The sequence below is a fragment of the Dermacentor andersoni genome, chromosome 9, assembly GCF_023375885.2.
Source record: "Dermacentor andersoni chromosome 9, qqDerAnde1_hic_scaffold, whole genome shotgun sequence".
Classification (NCBI taxonomy): Eukaryota; Metazoa; Arthropoda; class Arachnida; order Ixodida; family Ixodidae; genus Dermacentor; species Dermacentor andersoni.
Window position 1 is genome coordinate 62,219,220 of NC_092822.1, and position 12,217 is coordinate 62,231,436.

The following is a 12,217-nucleotide window of genomic DNA, read 5'->3' on the forward strand; positions in this document are numbered from 1 at the left end:
CGCAGGGGAAGCGACGCTCTGCCGTGTGGCAGCGCACATGGCGTGACAGGTGGACACTCTGAGTGAACGCTTCCGGGCACAGCTGGCAACGGTAGGGGCGCTCTCCGGTGTGAGTGCGCAGATGCTCTTTCAAGTGCCAGTTGTGAGTGAAGTCACTCGGGCAGAGGTGACACTTGAAGGGGCGCTCGCCTGTGTGAATGCGCAGGTGACTTTTCATGGTGGTCCTGTTCTCGGTCTTGTAAGTGCACAGCCGGCAGGAAAGCATCCAGCCATACACGTCCAGAAGCGACCGGTGTGGCTCCAGGGGCCCGAGCGAGTGATACTGTGCTGGGGATCCAGATGGCAAGGAATCTGTATAGTCAGGGAGCACGGGAAGGCAAGACAATGTGTCACATACTTGATGGAGCTGGTGTTGTACACCATGCAATGAAAAAGAGATTGCCACACTTTAGTCAAAGTATGTGGTAACCTTGGACTACCCCCAACCTACATATTACTGTCGTGACAACAGTGCACTGATTCTGTGCAGGTCTCACACAATTTTCTATAGATAACCACATAAACCTGTACTAACGATACAGGCGGTCAGATTGGGCACGCAATTTTTACATTATGCTTAAATAATCAAATTACTTCGTAGTGCAACACTGCAATGTACACTCACCTACTTAACTAAGAGTTACATACTCTCATTGCAAAGTTATACAATGCAGCACAACAAAAGCATCAACTGATATTTGAGCCCATGAAACATTCGAAATAAAATATGAATACGAATGAAGAAAATTAATAGGAAACAAAATGAAAATGTAAGAAAGAGAATAAACAGCATTTTTACAGGTTAGAATGGGACCACATTTTTAGGTTGAAGTGAATACAGCCCCATTTCTGTGCATAAAGCTAAGGATTCTTTTGCTCCATTAGTGCACTGTGAAACATATTTCGTGATCGTTTTAGAGCACTGCATGGGATGTGTTTTTAAGGGCTCGAGCCTGGCCAAGCAATTTAAGATAGCCAGGCCCATACGTGGCCTGGGCCTGAAATATGGGGTATGTGTGGTAAAGGGGGGTTGCAACTATCGTTTGCTCGTGCATTCACCTTCTGCTTCTGGCTGTTCACTATGACAATCATTGTCGATGGTTCCTGCATAATTTTTAGTCTCCAGTTTTGCAGAGTTGCAAATAACATGTCAGGTCTCTTATGGACCCAACTTGGTGTCCAAGCCCAACCTAAGCTCAAAAGTAGTAGGCCCAGGTGCACATCAACAAATGCACTGCACAGGCCCATGCCAACCAGGACCCATACTTTGGTGACAGACTAACATGTTTTGGTCACAGACACTACCACTTTTTAGACATCACACTATTTAAACCATGCAGCACAGCAAGAGGAACAAAATTAAATTATGGGGTTTTACGTGCCAAAATCACTTTCTGATTATGAGGCACGGGGTAGTGGAGGACTCCGGAAATTTCGACCACCTGGGGTTCTTTAACGTGCACCTAAATCTAAGTGTTTTCGCATTTCGCCCCCATCGAAATGCGGCCGCCGTGGCCAGGATTCGATCCCACGACCTCGTAGCAAGAGGAACAATCGATATAGAGAACGAACACACAAAAATAAACGAACATGAAAGAATACAACAGACAGGGCAAGAACAAACATTCATAGCAGTGAGAATGGCACCTCATTTGATGGTGGAAAAGAATGCGGCCACATTTCTGTGCATCAAGGAAATCATTGTTTCTTTGTATGTGGCACTGCAAACATAGAAATAAATGAAGCTAATTGGTTGATGTTAATGTTATGAATGCACTGATTTGAAACTACAACACAAATAACAGAGACAGACATAGACAACGGTTTACAGGATAAACCACATAATAAAGTAATGCATCTGCGGTAGTAGAAGAATGTAAGGAACATAAAAGCCAAATGTACTTGAAATCAACATTAGCAGAGTAATAAATGGGGCTATATCTGTGTGCATCTGTCTGTTATAAACACTGTACACCTTTTTCACATTAACTTTAATCACACAGCACTGAGAAAGCAAAATGCCGCAACAGAGTGCTGAAGGTAACTTATTTACAAAATTATTTTCTCTCAGTGACACATTCACTCAGATGTGTACTCTATTGAACATATCTGTAAAGACGGACTATTCCATCCCACGTGTTACATTGATGAAACTATAGTCTCTACTAGTACTATACACTGCAGTGACTTTCTTTATTTACCATGATGATTACAACTTCAGACATTGCGATAAACCTGTGCTTTTTTTTTCATGATTCCAAACAGACTAATAAGCCAGACAGCAAATTTGCAGCTTCACTAGTTGGAAACCAACGAAGCAAAGACAGCATTCAGTAAACACACTCACATCACCACCACAACATTAAATCCATAACGAATGAAACTGCTATGTCATGTAATGGTGCAAGCAAGTGGATGCTTTTCAAGAGGCTGGTGAGATGGATTTTTGGCAAAGTCCAAAGCGTACATCTTCAACACTCGACCGATGGACACATCTGTAACAGCACAGAGACCACTGTCAATGCTAGATCAAACAATAACACATTCACACAAACATTTCCCCTTTGTATCCATAAGCATATTCTGGCTAAGGACACAGTGCTACACATATTAATAAAATATGATGTCATATATCTAGTAATAAAAATTATTTAATCATGCCAAAACCTACTTCATAAGCTTATAACACTTTCTTCTTAACTGAAATTTCTATCGGCCCAGTCTTTGTCAGAATGGCGCCTTGTTGAAACACTCTTGCCTGCTCTCATTCAGTGGATTAAATACGATGGGTGAGGACGATTGAAGGCTTTTTACAGTAACGTAATGTCGCATCTAATGAATACTTTGCTCAACACTCAAGAAAAATGCTCCTCAAATAAGCATAAACTGCTGTTGCTGACCTTGCAGTCTGGGCAAAAGTACTGAATGTTACTACTCTGCAAATTTATTACAGCAAAACTGTATATGGCTAGCCAATTCATCCGTCTGTTGCCTGTACGCCAAAAACTCCTCAGACACAACTCCATGCGCATGCGAAAAGAAAAAAGAGAGAGAGAGAGAGAGAGGGGGGGGCACGCGATTGGCTGCGGCAGTACCGAGATCGTTGCTCACCCTCGCAGCTCAGCATGCGCACTGTAGTTTCTCTCTGGCTTCGAAATGGGTAGGCCCATTTCGTGCACTGCCAATTGATGTGGTGCAGGTTTCTCACCTAAGTGCATCAATGTTGCTGCATACTTTTTTTTGTTGTTGTTGTTCGTGTTGCTGCGTTGAACTATAGGTGAACTGAAGATAGGAGACTGTGCTCAGTCGCAGGTTGCTCGACCAGTACTGGAAAACATGCAATGTGCAAGAATGCGCATATGTACTTTTTTTTACCACGGTAACAGTGTCATCAGCACAGCGGAGTAAGCAGAGTCCATTTACATAGAACATTTAGACAACCATGAATTGCGAACTTGCACTACGTAGGCACTTCGGGCTCTTACCATTGGCAACAAGGGGTCACATCAATGGCTGAGAGAAATGCAAACAGAAGACCGTGCAAAATTTAGTTGAGGGCATGCATTTCTTTTTCTTGTACTTTGATATTTCTCGGCTGAATAACTTTGGACTGTATACACCTAATGCTGCCATTCTTGTTGCATTTATGGTTCCAAATGTCTACTACACAACACGTGACCGAATGGTGGCTTACGAAGTGTTCGAGGGCCCCCTTAATACCCTGCACCCTTTTCAGCACCTGACAGGAAATGCTATTTTGTCACTGCTGTTCATGACAAATTTACTTTATTTATGCGTTTGTTACAACTCCTTTGAATGGAAAATGTATGAATTTTGACTTCTGATTATGTAAGTGCTTTCCTCAAAGTATTTATGTTGTGTTTATGCATACTGGAAGTCAAGGTGATGTCAACATTGAGCATCTTGGTCCTCAAAAGTGGTTCTGGTGTGTAGCAGTGGCTGCTTGCAAGTTTCTTGTAGTTCTGATGGGTAACAATGGCTGTTTGCAAGTTTCTCGTAGTTCTCGTAGAGAGTTATATTGCTGCTTTTGGGAAAAAGCAGCAGTAAATCTAGGAAACAGCCCCATAGTTAGTTGCAATGCTGCGCTGCACAAGAAGCAAACTTGTCTACATGACTATCGATTGTGTTTGCATAAGAAGGTCTTCGTCGCCATTTGTTACAATGACCCTATGAAATATCAAGATGGACATTGCTGGTACAATGAGACTGTGGAGGCAATCTTCTGTGAGCTACCTACATCTTTGTTTTCAAGGTCTTGTCAAATGCACAGGCAGCTTACAATGGCGGAAGGGTTCTTCTTTTGGAATGTAGAATTTGTCATCCATGTCACATTGTGGCAACGGTTCCTTCAGATATGGGTGAACTTGTGCTTTAGTAGTGTGGACACTGGTGAAGTGAGCCTCCCCAATGTGATTCAGTCATTAAAGAACATCAACATGTTAGGTGTAGAAGAGCTGTCCATGGATTATGGTGGGCCTAAGTGTGTTGTTTGGACATGAACTGAGGCATGGGTGGAGCTAACAGATAAGCAATGTCTTGTGGGCAAGGCAGCAAGCACTCAAGAATTACTACTGGGAATTTTTGCGAGTTAATGCCTTTTTGAAGCTGTCTGGCATAGGTAAGGTAGGCTTGGACTGACTAGGATATGAAAACACAACAGATATTCACACTGAAAACTCAGCACTTTGAAAACAGAGGCAACCATCGTTTAAACAAAAGCTCTCCCTAGTGCTACAAGAGTTCTACAGCCCAAGCCTATGCCCACTAAACTGAAACAGAAAAGGCAGGACAACAAGGAAGGAAGGAATCGAGCATGAGGACCAATGCAGACAGTGCTTGTCACACACTTTTCTGCACCAATCTATTCATGGCCACTTGGACAAGCCAGCGCTATTCACACCTGAATGTTTCGCACAAATTATCAAAAGCTTTTAAAGTTGCTTTAAAGAGAATACCAAGAAATGCTGGCCACAAACACACAATTTATATGACACAATCCTTATTCAACAGTAATGTTGATGAATGCTATGTACACACATTAAAGGGACTGACAACTGATATTTAAGGACCTAGTTTTTCATGATGCAACGCAAAGTTCACCCTCGGTAGCATTTACACCTGCAGCGGTTATTTGCAAAAGCACATGGATATATTGAAAATGGAATTTTTCGATCCGAGCAGCCTCTAAAATACAAGAGTCCCTTGTCCAGAAATGCTTAGAAGTGAGAGCAATGCTGATAGCCCGTGTCGCAAACTGCGAAAGCCGTCCATTGCTCTGCTTTCACAAGAGAAAGCGCAACTGTGGTCAACCACCTACATTTTGACCTTTTCAACCACATTTAAATATAAAAAGCTGGTACAGCTTTGCAATGATGCTGCAGACCTTTCTTATGTTTGTACCCCATTTTTCCCCATTTACAAACCTACGTCGTGGCTGGCTGGCCCCATCGCATTATTCTTTCGATAGACGAGCCAAACCAAGTTATCCAAAACGAAGCCAAAGGCAGTTCCACTTTTCTACTCACTACAAATAGAGGCCTATCTGCACATTGTAAGTTAGAAAAGCTTATAACAGAAAAAAATATGTACTGAATTTTACTACTAATAAAGAAGACCAGGAACGATGTACACTAATAGAAGGTCACGTGACAGGCCTCTTATGCATCTTCATGTTTTTGCCGTGTAGAGCACCAAGGATAATTTTCATGACCTTTAGTGAAGAATTTAAAATATAAATCCAGGTTTAATGAGAAAGAAAATGGCTCATTTTAACCAATACGATAGGCACTCTTTCCCTCAGCGGGGTTATCTTGGTTCATGTTTTGAGTGGTTGTCTGTCCCTTTAGCACACTACCTGCAGTCATTCAAATGCAGACAGCAGAGTGGGTAGCTTTTGCATAACATAACAAAAAACGAAGTGTTTGAAACTGTATGATGAAGTCTGATGTACATGTGCAGACAAAAGTAATTAGAACAGTGAAGGTTGGACCGAACTGTATCTCAGTGCCCTCTAGCATCCTTTTTGTGAAGCTAAAAAGCACATTACGCATGCGTGCAGGCCAGCACTCAGTCAGCTAACAACTGGCAGTGACATACACATATTAATGTGTTCTCTACCAACTGTGAGAAAGAAAACAATAAAGCACCTGTAAATGAATAAGATAAAAATTGTAGCGATCAGCAGTCACAGAGGGGGGGGGAGTAGTTGCCTGCAACTGCAATTTCCGTCGCATGTGACCGAAATATCACTTCCACTACAATGTCATCGCATCATGTAAGAGAGACTTCGCTCTCTTACACAAGGGGCACTAAGGACTGTGCCGCTGTCAAGCATGGGTCAGGAAGTCTGTTTGGTGGCCTAACTGCATGCATGTTGAGCACTTGTGATCTAATGTGCTAAATGTGCTGAGACTTGAGTGTAGCATTCAGAGCCTGTGATGCCCACTCTTATACCCAACAAGCCGTGGCAGCGCCTTGGCATTGATATGCTCCAATTGAGAGGGTGTGATTATTTCCTGATCATCATTCCTGGTTCCTCGAAGTGATCTTTAAGCGTTCAACCATGGCTCAGGCAGTCATCTCAGCAATCAAGAGCTGCATTGCTCACTTTGGCGTCCCGAACATTGTGCAGACCGACAACATACCGCTGTTTATTATGTACAACAATTTCGCAGAGTATGCGCAGCCAAAGGTACCTCCAGAGTAATGGAGAGGCATAGCGCATGGTGAAAGACCTCCTCTCCAAAAGCCCCGATCCCTCAACCTCATCTTGCTGTCTTACTGTGACATGCCTGGTCGCAACAGCACTTCTCCTGCTCAAGCCCTGATGGGTAGGAAACTGCTAACTCGCCTTCCAAGACTACCGGGACAACTGGTGTGTCATTGCCCAGTCACGCAGGTTTCAAGAAGGACTTTTCAAACAAGACATGGCAAGCAACAGACTACTATCCCTTTCATGCATCAGGCCCACTGGTTTTACTGAAGCCAGGAGACAATGTGTGGGTCAGTCACACTGGCTGCCATGGTCATATGCTCTTACTGGCTCAGCATCCACGGTCTTACCTTATGAAGACGCCCATAGAGAGGTGTCCTCCAGGATAACCGTCGACATCTGGTACCCCAAACTAACCAAGGGACTTGAGGATCAGAACTACCAGAAGCGAGTCCAGCCCAACTGCATTCCCAGCTTGTCCCTTCTGAAGTCGTGTCAGCTGCAGTAAGTACTGTTGCGGACAGAGGAGACACAGCAAAAAAATGGCAATGCACACTCGCAGCAGTCGTACAGTGAAGCTGCCACAACAATTTGGACTTGTAGAGACCTCCCTCATAATATGTAAAATGGGAGGGAGGGAAGGAGGGGGGTGATGTAGAGGTCACTACTTGTGAGCGTTGTACACAGTGGCCATAAGGGGGCACCACAAAAGGCTGGGGCACGATATATAAGAGCCTTCAGAAAAGAAACAAAGGTTCTTTGATTTCCGTACGCTTGTATGCTTCGTCCCTCGCTTCCAGGACTGAACGTGCACATACAGGGAAAAAAATAAAGACAATGTGCCCACACATTGCAAGGTTAGGGTAACATAGAATTTAGAGTACCCAACACTGAATTAATGCTAGCCCAGTGTTCCAACCCACAGCTATTACATTTATCACTACAGCTGTAATAAATCTGCAGCAATATATTTGTGAGCTCAAAAGGTAGCCCATTCTCACATGCAGAATCTATGAAAACCCATGTTTTTTACCAGCACTTGTGGTAAAGCAAGACATGCACCAAAATGTCGTTAGCTTTTATGTTTGTGCAAGGCTGACGAGATCTCTACATTTGCCCCTACTGTGTACCAGCCAAATACATCATACGCCTGCAACTTCCTTAATTATATCCTTGATATATCTAATTCACACTTGCATCATAAACAAAAACAGCAGGAAGGCGAAAGACTGTTGCTATCGTGCGCTAAATGGCTCGTTTTCGTGCTGCTTACACCTCCGTACGTTAGTGCGGGAATAATGCATTGATTACACACTTTCCTACTTATCAAGGAAATATATACCAGGAAATGTCGTATTCGCAATATATATGGGCTCAAAATTCGACAATATTGTGCACCGAAATCTAATGAGCATTCCATTTATGATAAGAAATAAGAAGCGTGCCTCAAATCCACGACAATGATCCACGAAAAAAAAGAAATATATATATATATATATATATATATATATATATATATATATATATATATATATATATATATATATCCGCCGCCGTTCGACTTTGCCAAAATGGATGAACAGAGAAGCTGTTGCCGGCGTTGCCACGACTACAAGCGACGTACGTGACGCTCGCACGCACGTGTCACGAAGTGCAGCACATGTCCTCATTCCTTTAGGCCCTCCGCCTAGCGCAAGTGGAATATTGAATTAAACGAAGGTTTAAGAATAAAATGCGTAAGAAAAATGCGTAAAGTACGAGTTATGCACGAGCTGCAGACGTGATAGCATCGGATTGTAATTCGGATATACGAGAAACATAATTCTGTTATTCGGAAACTCAAACTCAAAGCCTTCCAGCTGCCGTTTCACGGTGGTTGGCCAGCGAAGCTGTGTATCACCTGAACCGATAGACCAATGTGACGTAGCCTTGAACTGGGTCCTGCCGAGCCTGAACACGACGCCGTTGGCCGTTGTGCATATTGATGTTGCTGTTCCTTTCGTCGCTCATTGCATTCGTGCTGCTCTTCGGGCGTGCTAACTGTGCGTGGCTTGCTTTGGGCATGAACCGCCGTGTTCTGCCTGCCAGAGCACGACGCCGTTGTGCATATTCACGTTGCTGTTCCTGTCGCCGCTCATCGTGTTCACGCTGCTTTTTGGGAGTCTTAACTATGCGTGGCCTTTCCATTGCGCAATGACAACACAAATGAAATCAGTTGCTAGGCGGGTTATTCTTTTACATAAAAAAGTGTAGTTACGTCACTCCCTGCTTAGTATGTTACAGTTGCCGCTTGCCCCGGCTTCCAGGCAACTGCAGCTTATGCAACCGTTCTGTGCCGTAACCATCACCCGTAATAAGCGCTTGCGCATGACTTGCGGCCAACGCCATGGACATAGAATAGAGAACCAACGGTGCGCGCGAAGGCGAGCGCAACAAACAGTTTTTTTTTTTTTTTTTTTACTACTGAGAAACTCTATGAACTACAGTGACGGGACCCGGTACTTTAACATCTACACTACAGTGACGGGGCCCGGCACTTTAACATCTGAACTATAGTGACGGGGCCCGGCACTTTAACATCTGAACTAGTGTGACGGGGCCCGGCACTTTAACATCTGCACTACCACGGAGTGGGAGAGGCCCTACCCTCTCCGCGCGCTAGCAGAAAAGTGTGAAAAAACTGACGTAGTGTTTTTTTTTTTTTTTTTTTTTTTTTTGCTGTAGCGGGCCACAATGGCGGCTTTGTTATGGTTCTGTGCGCTCACACGTGTTGCTCCGTAGGTTTCGTACAGTTGCAAAGGCGCCGTGCGGGCAGGTTTGCGTTGGTGTCCGTGCTTTGTTGCGCTGCGTTATCTGGACCGTGCTCTCCCGGATGTTGCTGTGGCCAGGCGGGACAGGAGGAATTATAGTTGGTGAAATGAACGCGCATGCAGCGCTGTACGCAGTGTACCGCGCCACGGCAGTGGCAACGGACGAAGGAATATCCGCGGGAAATTTTGCCCTCTTTGGCGGAATCACGCTAACGTGCTAACGATTGTTTAGAAATGCAGAGCGCTCGCGTCCCAGCAGCCCGGTTGCGCGCTGCGCGGCGTGGTTTCGCGAGAAATGTAAGCAAGAGTGGAGAGCTGGCCCGGGAGGCGGAGCACGCCATGAGCAACACCAACTTCCGTCTTCATTTTAGCTTCACAAAGAGTGACGTCAGGGCCTCTCCCGAGTTTCCTTCCTCCGCGACATGTCCGTGACCACGGAGGCCAGTTAGTAACTCTATGCACGGAGTAGTTTCCTTGCTCCATGTGCACTACAGTGACGGGGCCCCGCATGGCCGGCACTGCTAGAGGGCTAGGTGCCTCGATGTCCGTCCCTGTATCGAGGCGCCCTAGGCAGCGCTCCGAAGGGGACGATTGGAGGATTGGTGGAGGGAAACGACAAAAAAACGAAGGCGTACAAAAGCAAAGTTCGCAATAGGGGATCAGAAAATTGTTGCTGAGGTGCGCTCCTCTCATCAATTGGTTATATGGTTAAAACTCGAGCTAACGAAACCCAATTTTACGAAGTTCCCGATCTAACGAAGAAATTTCCATTCCCCGGCAACTATCCATAAGGTTCTTTGTTGTCATCAACCTGAATTAATGAAACCAGCTTGTATTAAACCCAATTAAATGAAGCTTTTCCAGAAATAAATGAGTAAGAGAAAGCTGTGGTTTCTTTCTAATTTTGACGCTCTAACGCTGTCAAATCAAAACATCTAGGCACCCTAGTCATGGCCATAGCTTTATTTTGATGAAGCTGCATGCCGTATCCATGCATGGAACAACAGACTCAGCAGTCGCTAGCGTTCTTATGTACTAGATGGCATTAGGGGTGGCGATGGTTGGGCTGCTTTCGTGGACTTTTTTCATGCGCAGGCCTGTGTTAACAGCAAATACAATGCCACGGTGCCTTATGGGTGCCACTACGTTACAATTTTAGATTTTGAAGGACCACGAAATTCCTTACTCGATTTTCCGAACTTCCCGATTCAGTGAAATAATTTGAACATGGTTGTCAAGTTTTAACTGTAGTATTCCGATACACTTCCCAGGTGTAGTACTATGTTTTTTTTTTATTCTTTTCATCCTTTGACCAGCATTGGCATTAAGGCATGGGGTCTATTCGGACATCACTGGAAAAGGAATTTATGCCTTTGTTATCTTTCCATTTGACCAGACACACATTTCTGTTCTGACACACGAGGGAGGTCGATTATACACGGCTTACTTTGCTGTCATTGGGAAGGTTTATAGCAGTGCCCTCAGTGCGGTTTGGATTTAATCTTCTAGGCATGAACTTTTTCTCTTGAAGTAAGCAATCAAAAATCTTCAGTCCACTAAAGTATCCATTCGTGAAAATATGTGACTGCAGCACAGTTGTCTCCACAAGCAGTACTAGCACTGCTCCACCTAGGCCATTGCCCATCATATGTCTTCAGCGAGGACTGTGCCTTTTCCAGTGTGTGTGCGTGTGCGTGTGTGTGTGTGTGTGTGTAATGTATTTAAAGATACCTTACGAGCTCCTAGAGGCATTGTGTAAGGGGGGAGAGTACACTTAAAGATTATACAATTAGAATACATATACAAAAGACAGTGTCAGAAATGCACTAACATACAGTAATGTGTGTTTAAATTGTACACAGGACAAACGGACAAATATACATACAAGGACATATATACACACACACAATCTCATGAGGCGAGGTTGAAACAAATCCATGAGATAATGTGCCGTGAAACACGGAGGAAGGACACACCACATCTCCACAGCCCCAACTTATGTCCACAAACAGGGCACCGAGTGCTTTACGTTCACTTCTGTCCACAAATGTGGATGCCCTTTTAACATGTCTAATAAATGTTAATTTTGGGTTTCAGTGCACTGAAACTTTACTAAGTGATTCACAAAAAATATTGTCATAAATTTTACCCTCTGTAGTCCACATAGAAGAAATATTTATCACGATAACTTAAAAAACTCGCGTCTTGGTCGCTGCGCTAGTTGATCGGTGCCAATTTGTTTGTTTTATATAAGCCGCTGAAGATGACTTGTGCGTCTCTTTTCATCATCATCATCATCAGCCTATTTTTATATCCACTGCAGGACAAAGGCCTCTCCCTGCAATCGCCAGTTACCTTTGTCCTGTGCCACCCGATTCCAGTTTGCGCCTGTGGATTTTCTGCGCTTCCCTTCTCATGGTACCCACTCTGTAACCCTAATGGTCCACAGGTTATCAACCTATCCATTACATGGTCTGCCCAGCTCCATTTTTTTCTCTCAATGCCAATTAGAATATCGGCTATCCCCGTTTGTTCTCTGATCCACATCGCTTTCTTCCTGTCTCTTAAGGACCCCCATTATCAGCCCAACATTCTTCATTCCATCGCTCTTTGTGCAGTCCTTAACTTGTTCTCG

General features: G+C 44.2%; 1 long non-coding RNA gene across 2 annotated transcripts; it reads right to left on the bottom strand.

Annotated features, from left to right (window-relative positions):
* Nucleotides 1-263: 263 nt before the first annotated feature.
* Nucleotides 264-11,271, bottom strand: LOC126528568 (uncharacterized). 2 transcript variants are annotated; one of them, XR_011890006.1, is made up of 5 exons: nucleotides 8,673-11,271; nucleotides 7,123-7,283; nucleotides 3,248-3,366; nucleotides 1,687-2,534; nucleotides 264-351 (listed from the first exon to the last, which is right to left on the bottom strand). It is a non-coding gene; the product is annotated as an uncharacterized lncRNA (long non-coding RNA). The 2 variants fall into 2 exon arrangements; XR_011890005.1 differs by lacking the exon at nucleotides 8,673-11,271 and having other exon boundaries at nucleotides 7,123-7,761.
* Between the last annotated feature and the right edge of the window lie 946 nt (nucleotides 11,272-12,217).